Source organism: Staurois parvus, unplaced genomic scaffold, assembly GCF_062004578.1.
Source record: "Staurois parvus isolate SC_StPar_1 unplaced genomic scaffold, SC_StPar_1.0 ptg000009l, whole genome shotgun sequence".
Lineage (NCBI taxonomy): Eukaryota > Metazoa > Chordata > Amphibia > Anura > Ranidae > Staurois > Staurois parvus.
This window is the reverse complement of record NW_028317805.1, coordinates 10,040,347-10,055,731: the sequence shown is the minus strand read 5'-3', so window position 1 is coordinate 10,055,731 and position 15,385 is coordinate 10,040,347. Positions and strand designations below refer to the sequence as shown.

At 41.5% G+C, this 15,385-nt stretch overlaps 1 protein-coding gene across 2 annotated transcripts in view; it reads left to right on the top strand.

Moving 5' to 3' along the window:
• DOCK1 (dedicator of cytokinesis 1) overlaps positions 1-15,385 on the top strand; it is a 536,657-nt gene that overhangs the window by 308,180 nt on the left and 213,092 nt on the right. The gene's annotated exons all lie outside the window — the stretch shown is intronic.

Sequence of the window (15,385 nt, the reverse complement as noted above, 5' to 3'; positions counted from 1 at the left end):
CTTTACTACATTAATCAACGTTAACTTTTTTTAATGCTTATGCTGCTAACATTAGTAAATTAAAAAAGTACATCATATTTACTTGTTTTAAACTTTTTTTTTTTTACATTTCTTCAGTTACTCCCTGGTTTCCAGGTCTAGGCAAAATAATGTCATACATCCCAGGAGTCTTCAGGATGGGAGGAGTGGTTTTCTCAGCTAAACATACCCTCCCTTCTACATGCCTTAGCGAATAGCAAGTGGATTCCATAAAGTAAAAGCTACATGAATCATCTGCCCTTACTCAAGATGGCCATGGCCAGAAATAGTAGGGGGGGGGGGAGTTCAAAGTGATTTCTCAGCAAAATAAAGCATGGAGCCATGGACGAACCAGACTGCGGTGAATATCAAAAATTAAATAAGTAGCATTTTTGGTTTGGGGTGCTCAGATGTAGTTCCACATTAAATGGGAGCCACATACAATACTCCTAAATATTTCAACTGACCAATTGTGTTACTTGTGTCTTTGTTTTTGGATGCATCATGTGGAAGCAAAAAAAACATTTTGGGCTTGAAACAGAAAATAAATCATGGCCTAGATACCATCTGAAAGTGATTGCAAATGTTGGATAAAAAAAACAAACTGGTTTATACTTACCTGCTTTGTGTAATGGTTTTGCATGGAGCAGCACCAAGCCTCCTCTTCTGGGGTCCTCCGCAAGCGATCGTGGCTCCTCCTCCTCCTTCCATAGCAAGCGGTTTTCTCTGTGATCACTTTTGCTGGCTCGGCCCTGTCCCCCACTCTTTCCTCAGTGGCTCGCTCTGCAGTGTCGGAGCCTATGAGGAGGAAGGGGAGCTGCTGCTCTTGTACACAACGCTTGCTCCAGATTGGGCTCATGTAAGTAAAAAGGGGGGCTGGGGGGAGCTGCATACTGAAGGTTTTTTTTACCTTAATGCAGAGAATGCATTAAGGTAAAAAAACCTTCAGGCTTTAGAGCCACTTGAACACACCAGCTAGCCTTTGCACACTTTATAATTCCACTGAAAGTTTGCCCATCAAAAGTTAAGCAAATTCTTTGCTAGTCATATCCTTCTGCATGCAGATACAGTTGATGGCATATGTTACACAATATTTTATGATTTACGTTTAATTTTTAGAACGGCTGTCTTCCTATTTTAGCATTACTCTGTGCTGGCTGTTAGATTTGATGTGTTTTGCGCATATGATAGAAACCACCATTATGTAGCCTGAAGAATTCCACCTATCAATCCACAAGTAGCTAGTGATAGTCTGTGTGTGTCCCTCATTCTGAAGTGTTGTCACAGCATCCCAGTGGATTGATAAGTTGCATCCTGTTAAATCTTGGTCTGGATAGATGATTGCAGCCAGAAAGCCTGGGTGACGAGTTCACTTTTACAGACTATGTTCGCTTCAGACACGGGGCTCTGCTAATTAACTGCCTCTGTTATTATTTAATTTACCCTGGCTGAACTCTTTAAAAACCTGCTGTGGTGCTGATGATGGAGGTGTCCAGAGTCAGGATGCAGAAGCTTTTTGTTGCTTAGCAAGATGTAAAACAATGGAGTTCAGAGGAATGCGTCTCCTGAGCTGCTAGAGGCGATAAAGCCATCGGATTGTATGATGGGGATCTACCTTCTCACTTTTTGTCTGCAGATTTTCCATGTCACTTAAAATATTATATAGCATAATAGTATGGCAGTCCAGCCAATTGTTAAATATTTTTTTTTCTTTTATTTATTTTTGAATGGGATAGACTTTAAAAGTGCCTGCCAATTGCACCCACTGTGAAAGGGCAAATATGCTCCTATGGGTTGATGTGATCACCATCCTTCTCCATTTTGTCACAAAATCTAAAAGCACCAAAGCATCACCTGGATCTGTTTTAGCAAAATGTACTTCTCTATTTTATAAGATAGTCTCTAGTCTTATGGGTACAACTTGGTCAGCAAGAGACAGTTTGCAGTAGAGACTCTGACTGTAGGTACTGCTATTGTGTAGGATATTCTTCTAATAAATTCTAGCTGCCAGGATTAATGAGGACTGGACTGAATAAAGCAATCCAGGATCAGGTACCATGGTGGCCATATTTTCTGTTTTTAAGTGTGTTGGAGTTAAAACAGGGCTACGGCCAAATCTGCATAGATTAATATCCCAATAAGAGATAAAAATAGATTTTGCGGTAATTTTCAGCTTCATTTCAGAAATTTCTCCTGCAGTTCACTTTCTGTTGCTAGATGTCCTCAGTCTGATGGCCAGCATCATTCAACCCACCCTCTCTGAGCCCAGGTTGTCATGGACTGCCATGTCCTGTGACTGGATGGTGAAAGCAGAAGCAGCACAATGATGGGCTAATCTCTTTGTAACTCTGCTCTCTCCTCCTATCAGCATGCTTCTTGTCAGCACATGAACTGAATAACTCCTTGCACTGCTTCACTCTCTCATACTCCAGCCTTGCTATACAGGGTGTGTATGTATATGTATATATATGTATATGTGTGTATATATATATATATATATATATATATATATATATATAATTAAAAAAGGTCTTTTCCTTAGGTCTTTTTTAGGGATTGTGTGCACTATCTGAGCTGTACTGAGCCATATCTGCCACCCCTCTCTGCCGATCCCTCCACTGGCTCCCAGTTGCCCAACAGATAAAATTCAAAACACTAACAATGACATATAAAGCCATCCACAACTCTGCCCCAATTTACATAACTGATCTTATCTCTATAGATCACCCAAACCGTGCACTCCGCTTCTCGCAAGACTTCCTTTCTAGCTCCCGTGTCTCCTCCTCCCATGCTCGTCTCCAAGACTTCTCCAGGGTGTCACCCATCCTCTGGAACTCCCTACCCCAATCTATCAGACTATCACCTACTGTACTTACCTTTAGGAAATCACTGAAAACCTATTTCTTCAGGGAAGCCTATCCCGCCCTCTGCTAATACTGGAATCCTCTACTCTTCCAACCAGTCCATCCCCCACAGTTATTACCTATTTTATCACTCACCCCTCCCTCCTAGATTGTAAGCTCCAAGGAGCAGGGACCTCAAATCCCTCTTGTATTGAACTGTATTGTTACTGTATTGTCTCCCACTATAATGTAAAGCGCTGAGCAAACCATTGGCACTATATAAATCCTGTATAATAATAATAAAGATCGGAATGCAAGGGCACGCAGAAAAAAATGTATCTACAGTATCATCCTGTTCATACCACAATGCTGCGTTTAGGTGGCTTGCAGTGTGCTGTGTAAAAATGCAGACATACAATTTTATTTAAAACTGAATTGGAGGAATTCAGCTCCTTTTGTGAAAAGTAAAGGCATACTATGAGTTAAGTCCAATGTGGTGCATGAAATCTCTTGGACTTATCTCTATCAGCTATCTGATATCGATGTTGTTCCCGGAGCCCAGCACTGGACCTCCTGGTTTACAAAGGAGCTGAATTCCTGCAACCGCATGCACCACATCACTGCACTGCATGTCACCACAGCACGTCATAATGTACTGCAGTTCATAGACTTGAATTAAGTGTAAATGTCTGATATTTCAAAAGGTCATTAGAGGCTTGTGTTGACTTGTTTGTATTTGTTTACACAAAATCTATTTTAATTTCACTTTGCAGCCAGCCTTCATTCTTTAAATTCCCTAAAAGCTCAAATCAAAATTTTGCAACCATGGCAGCAGTATTTTGTTTGCAGAATTCTCCTTGCACTTTTAACCTGATTGACCCACTGCCTTTTCCAGAAATCTGCTTAGAATTTGGTTATCTTACATTCATACTCTGCAATAAGTGCTGCTTCTTTGGTGTCATACTCTCTAAAGGCCGATTCACACCAAAACACGGGGCAGAAAAGGCTCATTTAATATGCGTTTCCCACATGGAAGGTGAACACACTGCCCATGTAACAGCCTACGGGTACCAGTGAATGCTTAATGGCACCCGAAAAACATCTGTGCTGTGGTATATTTGTGAGCACAAAATGACATGGTACGGTAGTACAATGTGGTTTGGTGCAGTGCACTCTGAAAATGTTTTGCTTGCACTACTTCTTCCTCGTTTCAGTGCATTTTGCAGCCCATTCAAATGAATAGACTGCAAAACTGAACCATGCTAGAAACACGCATGTTGTGGTGTGACCGGACTGAAAACAGAGTCACATTGTTAAAAGCGATTTTAGAGCTGCAACACTTCTTCCTTAGTAGTGAGTTTTAGAAAGTTTCGGAAGGGAAAGGAAACCTGTTTGGCTATGGATCTGGAAGTGAAGGGAAATATCTGCAATGGGACATAGCTGGCAAAACAAAAATTGGCAGGGGTTATAACCATCCCTTACTCTATCCAAAATGAAAAAAGTAAGTGTTGCTAAACCCAGGAGCCTTCACTCACTATATCTGGTCTCCCAAAATACACAGAACATGAAAACGCAATTATTTGAATACATATAAACTACTAAATACCTTTTCTCATCAGTGGTATATAGCAGTCTTGTGACTTCAATCAGTGTCCAGCAGAGCACTGGTTAAAGCTTGTAGGACAAGTTTTCATTCTCCTGTAGGAGGATGCAGGACCCCTGACCTCTGTCTGAACAGTGCTGATTGACCCTGTGCTGCTCACATGCACCCTCCCAAGAAAAGAAAACCCTCTCTAGCAATACACACTGAACTGAGCATGTGCAGCTTGTCTACAAGCCTCTGTTCTATCAGGAATTCTATTGGGGAGAGTAGAAATGGAGGATCATAGTAGATGGGATCAAATATCCTTTTTACACAATGCGGAGGTTTAACCCCTTAGGTTCCACAGTGTGTACAATAAGTATGCTTTACTGCATATACAGACTGATTTTACTGTTGTGGGTTTAGTAACACTGTAAAAAATTGGAATTTCACTTTAACCTCCCTGGAGGTATTCCCGAGTGTAGCTCGGGGTAAAGTGGTAACCCCAAGCTACACTCGGGAATACCCTGCAGCATTGCTCCAGGATCCCTTCTGCACTTACCTTGTCCTTCGCTCCCGCGATGTCCCCCCTGCAGCGTCCCCGGCAATGTCCTCCGGCCGATTTCGGCATCTGTCTTCCAGGTTCCATTCCCTGTGACATCAGGACATTTGGGGACAGAAATTTAAAAATGTCAAAAAGTGACATTCACTAAATACACGAAAATCACATAGTAAAACATTACTGTATCAAAGCATTTCACATATATTTTGTCCTGTGCCCTGCCTGCATATTTACTGTTCTTTCTGCCTGGAAACTGAGAAATATCCATGGCTTCCAAAAAGCGTCCCTTTAGGTCAAAATCGGTTTTAGACCAGCTAGAGAACAGCGATCATAAATTAGAACTACTTGCAGAACTGAGTGATGATTAGTGGGGAAATTTGTCATCAGACACTGAAATGATTTTGCGACTTTGCTCAGTGATGTGTGAACTTGGTGCTATATTTCAAATTTCAGTGTTTTTGGTTTGGTTATATTATTGAATTACATTTATTATTATATTTTTTATGTGTATTTATTATAATTTATGACTTTGTGTTTCAAATTTTACCATACCCGGGATGTTAACTAGACTCTTGTTCGGACAGGTTTCAGTGAGTTATTCCTAAAAATTACAGGCCCACAATAAAAAACGATCTATTTCCATGCAAAAAAATGTACCACTTTGAGCACAGAAATACTGACATAATCAGACTGCTAGGGAGGTTAAAGTACATGTAAACCCTAACTGGAAGGCACTCATACTTTTTTCTTCCTTTGTTGCATCACAGCACTACTGATCTCCTTCAGCCTCTTTGAAACCAACCATTTCACGTCTCTATATATGCTGCATAGAATTTGCCAGGGCAGGTTTGCTGATAGGCAACCATTTTTGCATAATCTGTGTTGAAACTGCCATATGTAGTCTCTGTTAAAAGTAAGTTGATAACACAGCAACACAATTGAGAAACAGCGCTGTCGCACTTTGATTGACAATTGCACGGTCATGCAAAATCGTACCCATATGAAATTATCACTTTTTTCTCAGAAATAGAGCTTTCTTTTGGTAGTATTTAATCACAACTGGGCACTTTACTTTTTGCGCTATAAACAAAAAAAAGTGCAAAAAAATTAAAAAAAAGTTTCTTTGTTTCTATTATAAAATTTTTCAAACAGGTAATTTCTCTCCTTCACTGATGTGTGTTGATGAGGCAGCACTGATAGGCGGCACTGATGGGCACTGATAGGCAGCACTGATGGGCACTGATATGCAGGACTGATAGGCAGCACTGAGGTGGCATGGATAGGCGGCACTGGTAGGCAGCACTAATGAGGTGTCACATATAGGTGGCACTGATAGACAGCACTGATAGATGACACTGACTGGCACCACTGCTGGGCACTGACTGGCACAACCGCTGGGCACTGACTGGCACTGACTGGCAGCACTGCTGGGCTGCACTGATGGGCACTGGTGGGCACAGGTGGGTGGCACTGGTGGGCACGTGGGTGGGCAGAGGTGGATGGCACTGCTGGGCACATGTGGGGGACACTGCTGGGCACAGGTGTGTGGCACTGCTGGGTGGCACAGGTGGGCGCACTGCTGGGCACAGGTGGGTGCACTGCTGGGCACAGGTGGGCGCACTGCTGGGCGGAACTGGTGGGTGGCACTGCTGGGAACCGATCATCAGGGCACCGATCATCGGTGCCCTGAAGATCGGTGCCGATCCCTGCTCTGACAACTGACGGTTCTCGGCAGTACTTTCTTCACGCTCTGACAGCGTGAGGAAAGTGCAGCCGAGAACCAGCAATTGCATTTCCCGGTGATCAGCGTGTCATTGGACGCGACTGATCAAGTGGTAAAAGGTTGCTGTGATTGGCCTTTTACCACATCACGTGATCAGCTGTGTCCGTAGGACACAGCAATCACGGAGATCGCCTGGGGCACGCTGGAGAGCGCGTCATATGACGCCCTCCCAGAACTGGCCGGCCGCAATATAGCCGTCATTTGGTTATCTGCGGTCGGCAAGTGGTTAATGCACAAGCTTCCACAGTACAGGCCCTCTTTGACTGTGGACATTTTTTTGTTTACTGAACATTTCTTGGTACTGAAATGACCATAGTAAAATTATTACCGTTGCCTTAACATTAAATAAGATCAAATTATTTGTGATTTTTGTTTCAGTAAGATATGATATTCTGTTTGGCACTGGTAGCAAATTATCACTTGAAATAATTAATTATTGTTCAGATAAAATTCTCCAGCATGGTGAAAAGTTTCACAAATTTTTCCAGTGCTTAACGCTGACTTTTTTTTTTTTGTTGTTTTGTTTTATCTGCATGATTGACAGGGTTTTTGTAGATATTCGTCAAAATATCCTAGTACATCGTTGCCTTTAGGCCATTCAGCTACAGAGGCTTTAGTAACATCTCCAGTAGCAATTTGCTGGTTCGTGAAAGCAAGTTAATTTAAAGAACTACCATACAGTATATGAAACCAGCCACTTTCACCCTTTTGATATGACATTTTGCCTTGCTGCTGCCTTATCCGATAATAACTTCTGCTATCACAGTTTTCACACTTTGCTTGACTTGAAAACCTTCTCCGGGAAGATAGCTTGGTCAAATAACCATCGTGCTTACAATTACATCTCAATAAATATCCTTGCATCCAGACAAATTGTGCCCTTTCATATGCAAATAAGATAGTCCCTTTACTACTCCAATGGCTTCAGCCTCTATTCAGCACTGCAATTTATATTTTAATGCAAATCTTTTTTAATCAACCCAACTTCCCCCCCCCCTTTTATCTTTTCCCGTAAAAGTACTCGAACGTAAGTGATCCTTGGATCCCAGCCAAACAGAACAATGCCGCCTCCTCTTCTTCGACTTTCCTGCAAAATAATTTTTCTTTAAAAGTGCAAATTGAAACCATCGAAAGCTGATTAAATGGCTGCGACCAATAACATCCTCATGTTAAACGAATTGCTAGCTGGCATAAGTCTTGCCAGTTATACAGTAAAGATAAAGTAATTAGATTTTTTTTTGTTCTGTTAAAAAAAGCTAAAGTTTAAAACGTAATGTTGTAGGATATAGGAAGAAAAAAATAATGCTCACATTTTTATAACACATGTCATAGAGCCTTCTGGAAGGTAGCACACGGTGTGGCAGTTAGAAAACATTACTCTGAAATAGCTACAGTTAGTGTGAGGGCCTTTTTAACAAAGTCATAAAAATGGCATTTGCTGGGACGGAGATCGCCAAGAGACAAGTCATAGATTTGTTGGCTTGTAGAGAACCCTAGATCTCAGTCCACAAGTGCTTTAGGAAACTAAATTGTTGTAGGCCCCCCTTACACCTATAGATTCCATTGCGGTGCGTTACAACACAAATGTTGATGGGTAGTGTTTTATGTGTTGCAGTAAAGCTGACGTTTAATCTGCCTAATTTTTATGAATTCCTTGATTCGTTCTGTAGCATCTCGCCAACATGCTAAGAAATGTTTTAAATAACACCTTTCAGTTTTCTTCATTTATATTATTTTATACTTTTCAACATAATCACTGACGCTCAATGCAGGGCTGGTGTGTGGGGGGGATAGAGCTTCTTGCAAGACCTCCTACTCTCTAGCTCCCTTGTCTCCTCCTCCCATGCTCGTCTCCAGGACTTCTACAGAGCTTCCCCCATCCTCTGGAACTCTCTACCTAAATTTTTCAGACTATCGCCTACTCTGCTCACTTTTAGGCAATCTCTGAAAACCTCTCTCTTCAGGGAAGCCTATCCTGCCCTCAGCTAATACTGGACTCTTCTACTCTTCCATCCAGTCCATCCCCCACAGTTACTACCTTTTGTACTACTAGCCCCTCCCTCCTAGATTGTAAGCTCCAAGGAGCAGGGCCCTCCTATCCCTCTTGTATTGAACTGTATTGTTGCTGTATTGTCGCCCTTTATATTGTAAAGCGCTGAGCAAACTGTTGGTGCTATATAAATCCTGCATAATTATAATAATAATAGAGGGTTAGAAACCCTGTCAGTCCAATATTGCTGCCTTTGTCCCTGCTGGGTAGATTCACCCCCTGTTTTTGTACTGTTAGTTATCACTAGGACAGGACATGATGGAAAATGCAGAATTTTACAGTTGTCACAGATACCTGTTCCACTCACCTTGGAAAGATTGTATTGTATTACCTGCTGTGCCCCGAGACAGTAAGTGAATGGAAATCTTCACAATGGGACAGAGAGCATAATAAAAAAGGTCCTTCAGTGGTGCCAGCATCTCCTCCCTGGCTTCTTCTGGGTGCTGGTCTTCTGCTGCCTTGATTGGATGTGCAAGAGTGCTGTCATCCTGGAATTTAAACTGAACTGCGCATGCACAGCTCACTGTACATTCTACAGGATATTGTGAACAGACAGGTGTATTTTCTTGCAGAAGAATCATTGCTTATCTTTTCTGCAATATAGAGTGTATCTGTTTGCAGTTTTTAATTTTCAACTTTTAGTTCCACTTTAATAATGTTCTTACTGAATTTTTAGCCCTCCTCACAAACGAGGGTTAGACAGGATTAACATATCCTAACAGATACTGCCTTAGCAACCATGGTGGGGAAAAAAGGAAAAGGTAATCATAGAAGCACATGTACTATTCTTGGGTCAATAGGTTTCAAAGAGAGAAAAATGTGATACATGCTAGAAAGGTAGATTGTGTTATTGACAAATAAACTCAGGAAAATAGAAAGCAAAACTGTAGTTATTGCCCATAGTGACCAAGTAGGTCTCATCTTTTATACTGTAAGTATACAAGGAACGTAATTTTGGTGGACCAAAACTTTACTTTGGTTTTTCTCCTTTTTTTTTTTTAAATGGGTAAGAGTTTATATATACTTTTTCGCTCCAAACTGTATGTACTGAATTCAGGAGAAGATTGATTTATCAATTGTGGCAGACTATGGATTGTATTAGTTCACCAGCATAGACTGATAATTAAGTTTCCGGCTCAGAGCATGCTAAGAAATGGTGGGGTGGTTTCTTGCTCTTTATTACTCAAAATCTGTTTAAAATTACTTACGCTTGAGTAAAAACATCACCGCCATTGCTACCTGTTGGCTTCTAGAAAACAGTTGCACTTTTCTCAGATGAATAGTGGTGGAAGAAACGTCTGTTCAGTGTCATGTTCTCTGCATGAACAGAGCAAACCGTTACTTCTCTTCACACAGCTCTCTGAAGCACAATTACCTAAAAGTGTCCATCTGGCTACAAAACGTGCAATAAAGTTTTGTCACGCCATTCAGTGCTCTATCATGATCGTTTTCTCCTGAACAGCAGTTGTAAGGTTGTGGGTTTTTTTTGGTTGGTTTTTACATACTTTTTTCCAACCTGCTCATTAAAGGTTACTTTCTGTTTGAAAAAAATTAATAATTGTGCTCTTTTTTGAAGGTAAGAAAATGTGCCTTTATTTTTTTTTTCCAAGGAGCCTGCAGATTATTGCACATATGATCAACAGACTGCTCTGGCTCCCGCAGACTCGTACCTTGTACAGGCAGCCAGTTACTTGAGATTAGGAAGAATCCATTCACTACCAGAACACTCACCATACCTTCCTTGTTCATTGAGAACTACAAACCCTCTGCCGCAATGGTTGACAGTACTCCATTCACAGAATGTGCGTTTTATTATTTTTGTCTGCAGGAGCTTGTAAACCATTTAACCAGCGATCAGCAGATTGCTCGTGCCATGCAGCTCTCTTGCAGATCTGTCCGTATATCTTATTGCTGTTGTGGGATGTACGAGCAAGCAGATATACTGACAGGAAGAATGAATGAACTACCACGGCGCTTCACAGCACCGTGGTAGTTCATTGAGGACTACAAGCTGATAGTCGCTAAGGCTGTCGGGACTTGTAGTCTCTCATTCACAGATTACTGTGAATGAGTGATGCGGCTGTGTGGGCGGAGCCATGGGGGCCACATTTTTGGGGTTTTTTAAGTTTGACAGCTAGCAAGGGAGGAAAAGATCCCTCACTAGCTGTCAAAGCTGGGATCAGGGGAGAGCAGGGGCCGGTCTGATCGTAACATGTTACACCCTGAAAATGGGTGTAACGTTACAAAAGGTGAACTCATGCTTTATGTGTACTGAATAGAAGTCTCAAACGGTATTAACCAGTATATCAATTTTCCCAACTATCTTGTGTGAACCACATCCCAATCCCCTCCCCCATGTAAGAGAGGTTAGCAGGGTGACAAGGCTGCGTCTCAATATAAAGTGTGGTAAGCGACCATTACATAGGACAAGTATAGTACTAGTAGAATCACCAAGTGAAAAAAAAAATGCAGCCACCAAATCTAAGCACTGGTAAATATTTTTGGGTGGTTAGATACTTTTTAAGGCCTGGACATCAATTGTTGTATGCACAAACACTTTTTTTTTTTTTTTAGAGTCTACAAAGTGTGCACTGGCACATCTTGGTGCAGTTTGTTTAAAACATGTTATCTTCCGTTGCAAAGATAACAAAACCCCACCAAACTAAGCTTACATTTCCCCAGCATACATTGGTTTTAAGGCTGCATCATGTAGATTACAGTATTAAGCAACGTTGGTGCAAGAAGAGCATGGAAACTCCCCTGTAGATACTTCTGAGTCATCGTATTTATTGAGCATAAGGCTTACAGGCAAGCCTGGTGGAGCTGCCCCAGTACTAACCTGTACCTGCTACTTGCATAGGGGTTCTTCCTCCTCTCTCCTCCTTATATAATACTAGCAGGTCCATCTGAAGGTCATCAACTGAGAGAAAAAGAATGATCCATGTAATGCTAGATGAGCACCCATGCCCAAAGCACTGAAGAAATTAAGTTTTGAAAGTGCTAAAAATGAACTTGTTCTTTGGCCATGCAAGTGATACATTAGTCAGATTTGGAAGGAGGAGCCCATTCACTGAACATGTGAGAGGCATACACTTACAGCAGGTTTTCTTTAAAGTGTATGTGAAGCCAAATGTTTTAAGTTTTGGATAGAGATCCCCTGGGTGGATTAGAACCTCTGACAGGTTCTTAAGGCACTGTTAGAGAGATTTGCCCTCACTGTCCTGCTGATAATATTTTGCCAAAGTGATGGGAAATCTCCAACAGCAACATGGAAGTCTTAAACTGTCAGGTTATACTGGCGTCTACAGGAGATTTGGACATTGGTAAGCAAACCTCTCCTACAACTGTTTTTTGCTAGTGTCCTTTAAGGATGAATGTGTTTTTTCTGCAGTTCTGTTTTAAAGACTGACCTTTGAATTATGTAGCATTTTTTCATGTTCACTTTTTTCTTCAATCAAAAGTCTTCTGTGCCACTCACTGCTGGAGGCTTCCCCTCTGATTTGTATTTATTCGGTGCAGTCATCCTGGCTTCTGGACCCTGTGGACTGGACAATATGGGGCTTGATTCTAGTTCTGATTGAGTTAGCTTTAAAGCTCTTTTTAGGTCCTGAGCCACTAGTATTCCCTTTGTGCTGGGCCCGGCTCTGAAGTCTCACTTAGTGAGGTGGCCAGAAAGGCTAAGCACTGGGAACGCCCGCTTATATTTGCTATGTGCCAATATTCCCCCTTTCCCACACTCTTTCCTACCATCAGCACTAAAGCTTGTTGCTGCTGCTGCTCCTGTTTTAAAGAACCAATGTCAGATCTTTGCTCTTCAGTTCATTCTGGTTACCCTTCTCTAAGGATTCCTATGACCTTCAGCCATCAAAGTATCCTGTCACTAACTCTCACTTGCTACCAGCTGTCTGGGTTTCCAGAGTACTGTCCTCTGCTGTTACAGATTCTTTCAACCTCAGAGTTCTTGTTGGCCCCGTTTGCTGGGTCTTCTGCTCTTCGGATGAGTTTTCTGTTAAGGTCATGGAAGACATTATGAACAAAATTTCCCAGTTATTTATTGACTTTGGTCGCAGAGGCCACAAACATTTTCTTACACCCTTTACAGCAGATTCTGTATCAGAGTTGCACACGGCTAAAATCCTTGTTGAAGGAGACCATTGTGTCACATACTGATGCTTGGCAAACCACCATGAAGCTAGAGAATCTACAGTGGATATAAAAAGTCTACACACCCCTGTTAAAATGTCAGGTTTCTGTGATGTAAAACAATGAGACAAAGATAAATCATTTCAGAACTTTTTCCACCTTTTTAATGTAACCTCTAAACTGTACAACTCAGTTGAACAACAAACTGAAATCTTTTAGGTGGAGGGAAGTAAAAATAAACTAAAATCTGGTTGCTTAAGTGTGCACACCGTTAAACTAATACTTTGTTTAAGCACCTTTTGATTTTATTACAGCACTCAGTCGTTTTGGGTATGAGTCAGCATGGCACATCTTGACTTGGCATTATTTGCCCACTCTTCCTTGTAAAAACAATCCAAATCTGTCAAATTGCGAGGGCATCTCCTGTGCACAGCCCTCTTCAAATCACTCCACAGATTTTCGATCGGATTCGGGTCTGGGCTCTGGCTGGGCCATTCCAAAACTTTAATCTTCTTCTGGTGAAGCCATTCCTTTGTTGATTTGGATGTATGCTTTGGGTCGTTGTCATGCTGAAAGATGAAGTTCCTCTTTATGTTCAGCTTTCTAGCAGAAGCCTGAAGGTTTTGTGCCAATATTGACTGGTATTTGGAACTGTTCATAATTCCCTCTACCTTGACTAAGGCCCCAGTTCCAGCTGAAGAAAAACAGCCCCAAAGCATCATGCTGCCACCACCATGCTTTCCTGTGGGTATGGTGTTCTTTCGGTGATGTGCAGTGTTGTTTTTGCGCCAAACATTTTTTGGAATTATGGCTAACCGTTTTGGTCATAATTCCAAAAAATATGTTCGGCTTCATCAGACCATAACACATTTTCCCACATGCTTTTGGGAGACTTCAAATGTGTTTTTGCAAAATTTAGCCGGGCTTGGATTTTTTTATTTGTAAGAAAAGGGTTCCATCTTGCCGCTCTGCACCATAGCCCAGACATAGGAAGAATACAGGAGATTGTTGTCACATGTACCACACAGCCAGTACTTGCCAGATATTCCTGCAGCTCCTTTAATGTTAGTGTAGGCCTCTTGGAAGCATCCCAAATCAGTTTTCTTCTTGCCTTTTCATCAATTTTGGAGGAATGTTCAGTTCTTGGTAATGTCATTGTTGTGCCATATTTTCTCCACTTGATGATGACTGTCTTCACTGTGTTCCATGGCCTATCTAATGCCTTGGAAATTAGTTTGTACCCTTCTCCTGACTGATACCTTTTAACAATGAGATCTCTCTGATGCTTTGGCAGCTCTCTGCAGACCATGGCTTTTGCTGTAGGATGCGACTAAGAAAATGTCAGGAAAGTCCTACTAGCACAGCTGAACTTTATTTGGGGTTAATCAGAGGCACTTTAAATGATAGGTGTGTACTGATTCCTATTTAACATGATTTTGAATGTGGTTGCCTAATTCTGAACACAGCTACATCCCCAGTTATAAAAGGGTGTGCACACTTTTATTCTTCCACATTATTTTAGTTTTTTATGTGTACTTCTCCCCCTAAAAGATTTCAGTTTGTTTTTCAATTGAGTTGTACAGATAATAGGTCACATTAAAGGTGGAAAAAGTTTTGAAATGATTTATCTTTGTCTAATTTTTTTACATCACAGAAACCTGACATTTTAACAGGGGCAGACTGACCATTTGGAAACTTGGGCACTGCCCGAGGGCCCGGGGTCCGTAGGGGGCCCCATGAGATGCCCCTGGTACCTTTTTCATAGTCTTTTTTGAGTTTGGGCAAGGACACAGGGGCTCCATGATCCCCTATTGCCCGGGGGCCCCATGAGTTGTCAGTCCGCCCCTGAACAGGGGTGTGTAGACTTTTTATATCCACTATACTTGTCACTTGCTCTTTCAGTCCTGGGGTCATATTGGGCCCCAAATGCTGCAAATCCTTTGCACCCCCTTTTCCAGCTGCTTCTGTTCATAGAATGGAAACATCCTACTCTCTAATGGAGCCCCACATAGCAGTAAAAACTTGAAGGAGCTTCTAGGCCTTCCATGCTCTATCCAAACATATATAGAAAACATTTGGCTTTTTATGCACTTTAAGTAAACTGAAGGAGCTTTCAGACATTAGCAGAGCTCATTTTTTTGCTGAATAGCATTAGTAGTAAAGTTTCTAGAGTTCACTTGTTGCCTGAATTACTTATAACTTCTTTTTTTCCCCTTTCTTAATTTATGCCATTGGTTGCCAACATATAAATATAGAAGGTCTCCACTGAAGCAAGTCATATGTAATCAGAGACTGCAAACATGCTATATCTAATGTCAGAGACTGGAGAGGGTCAGAGACTGGGGATATGTTGCATAAGACTATTTGAAATCACTGCCTTACAGCTTCTTTGCAAATCAATTCT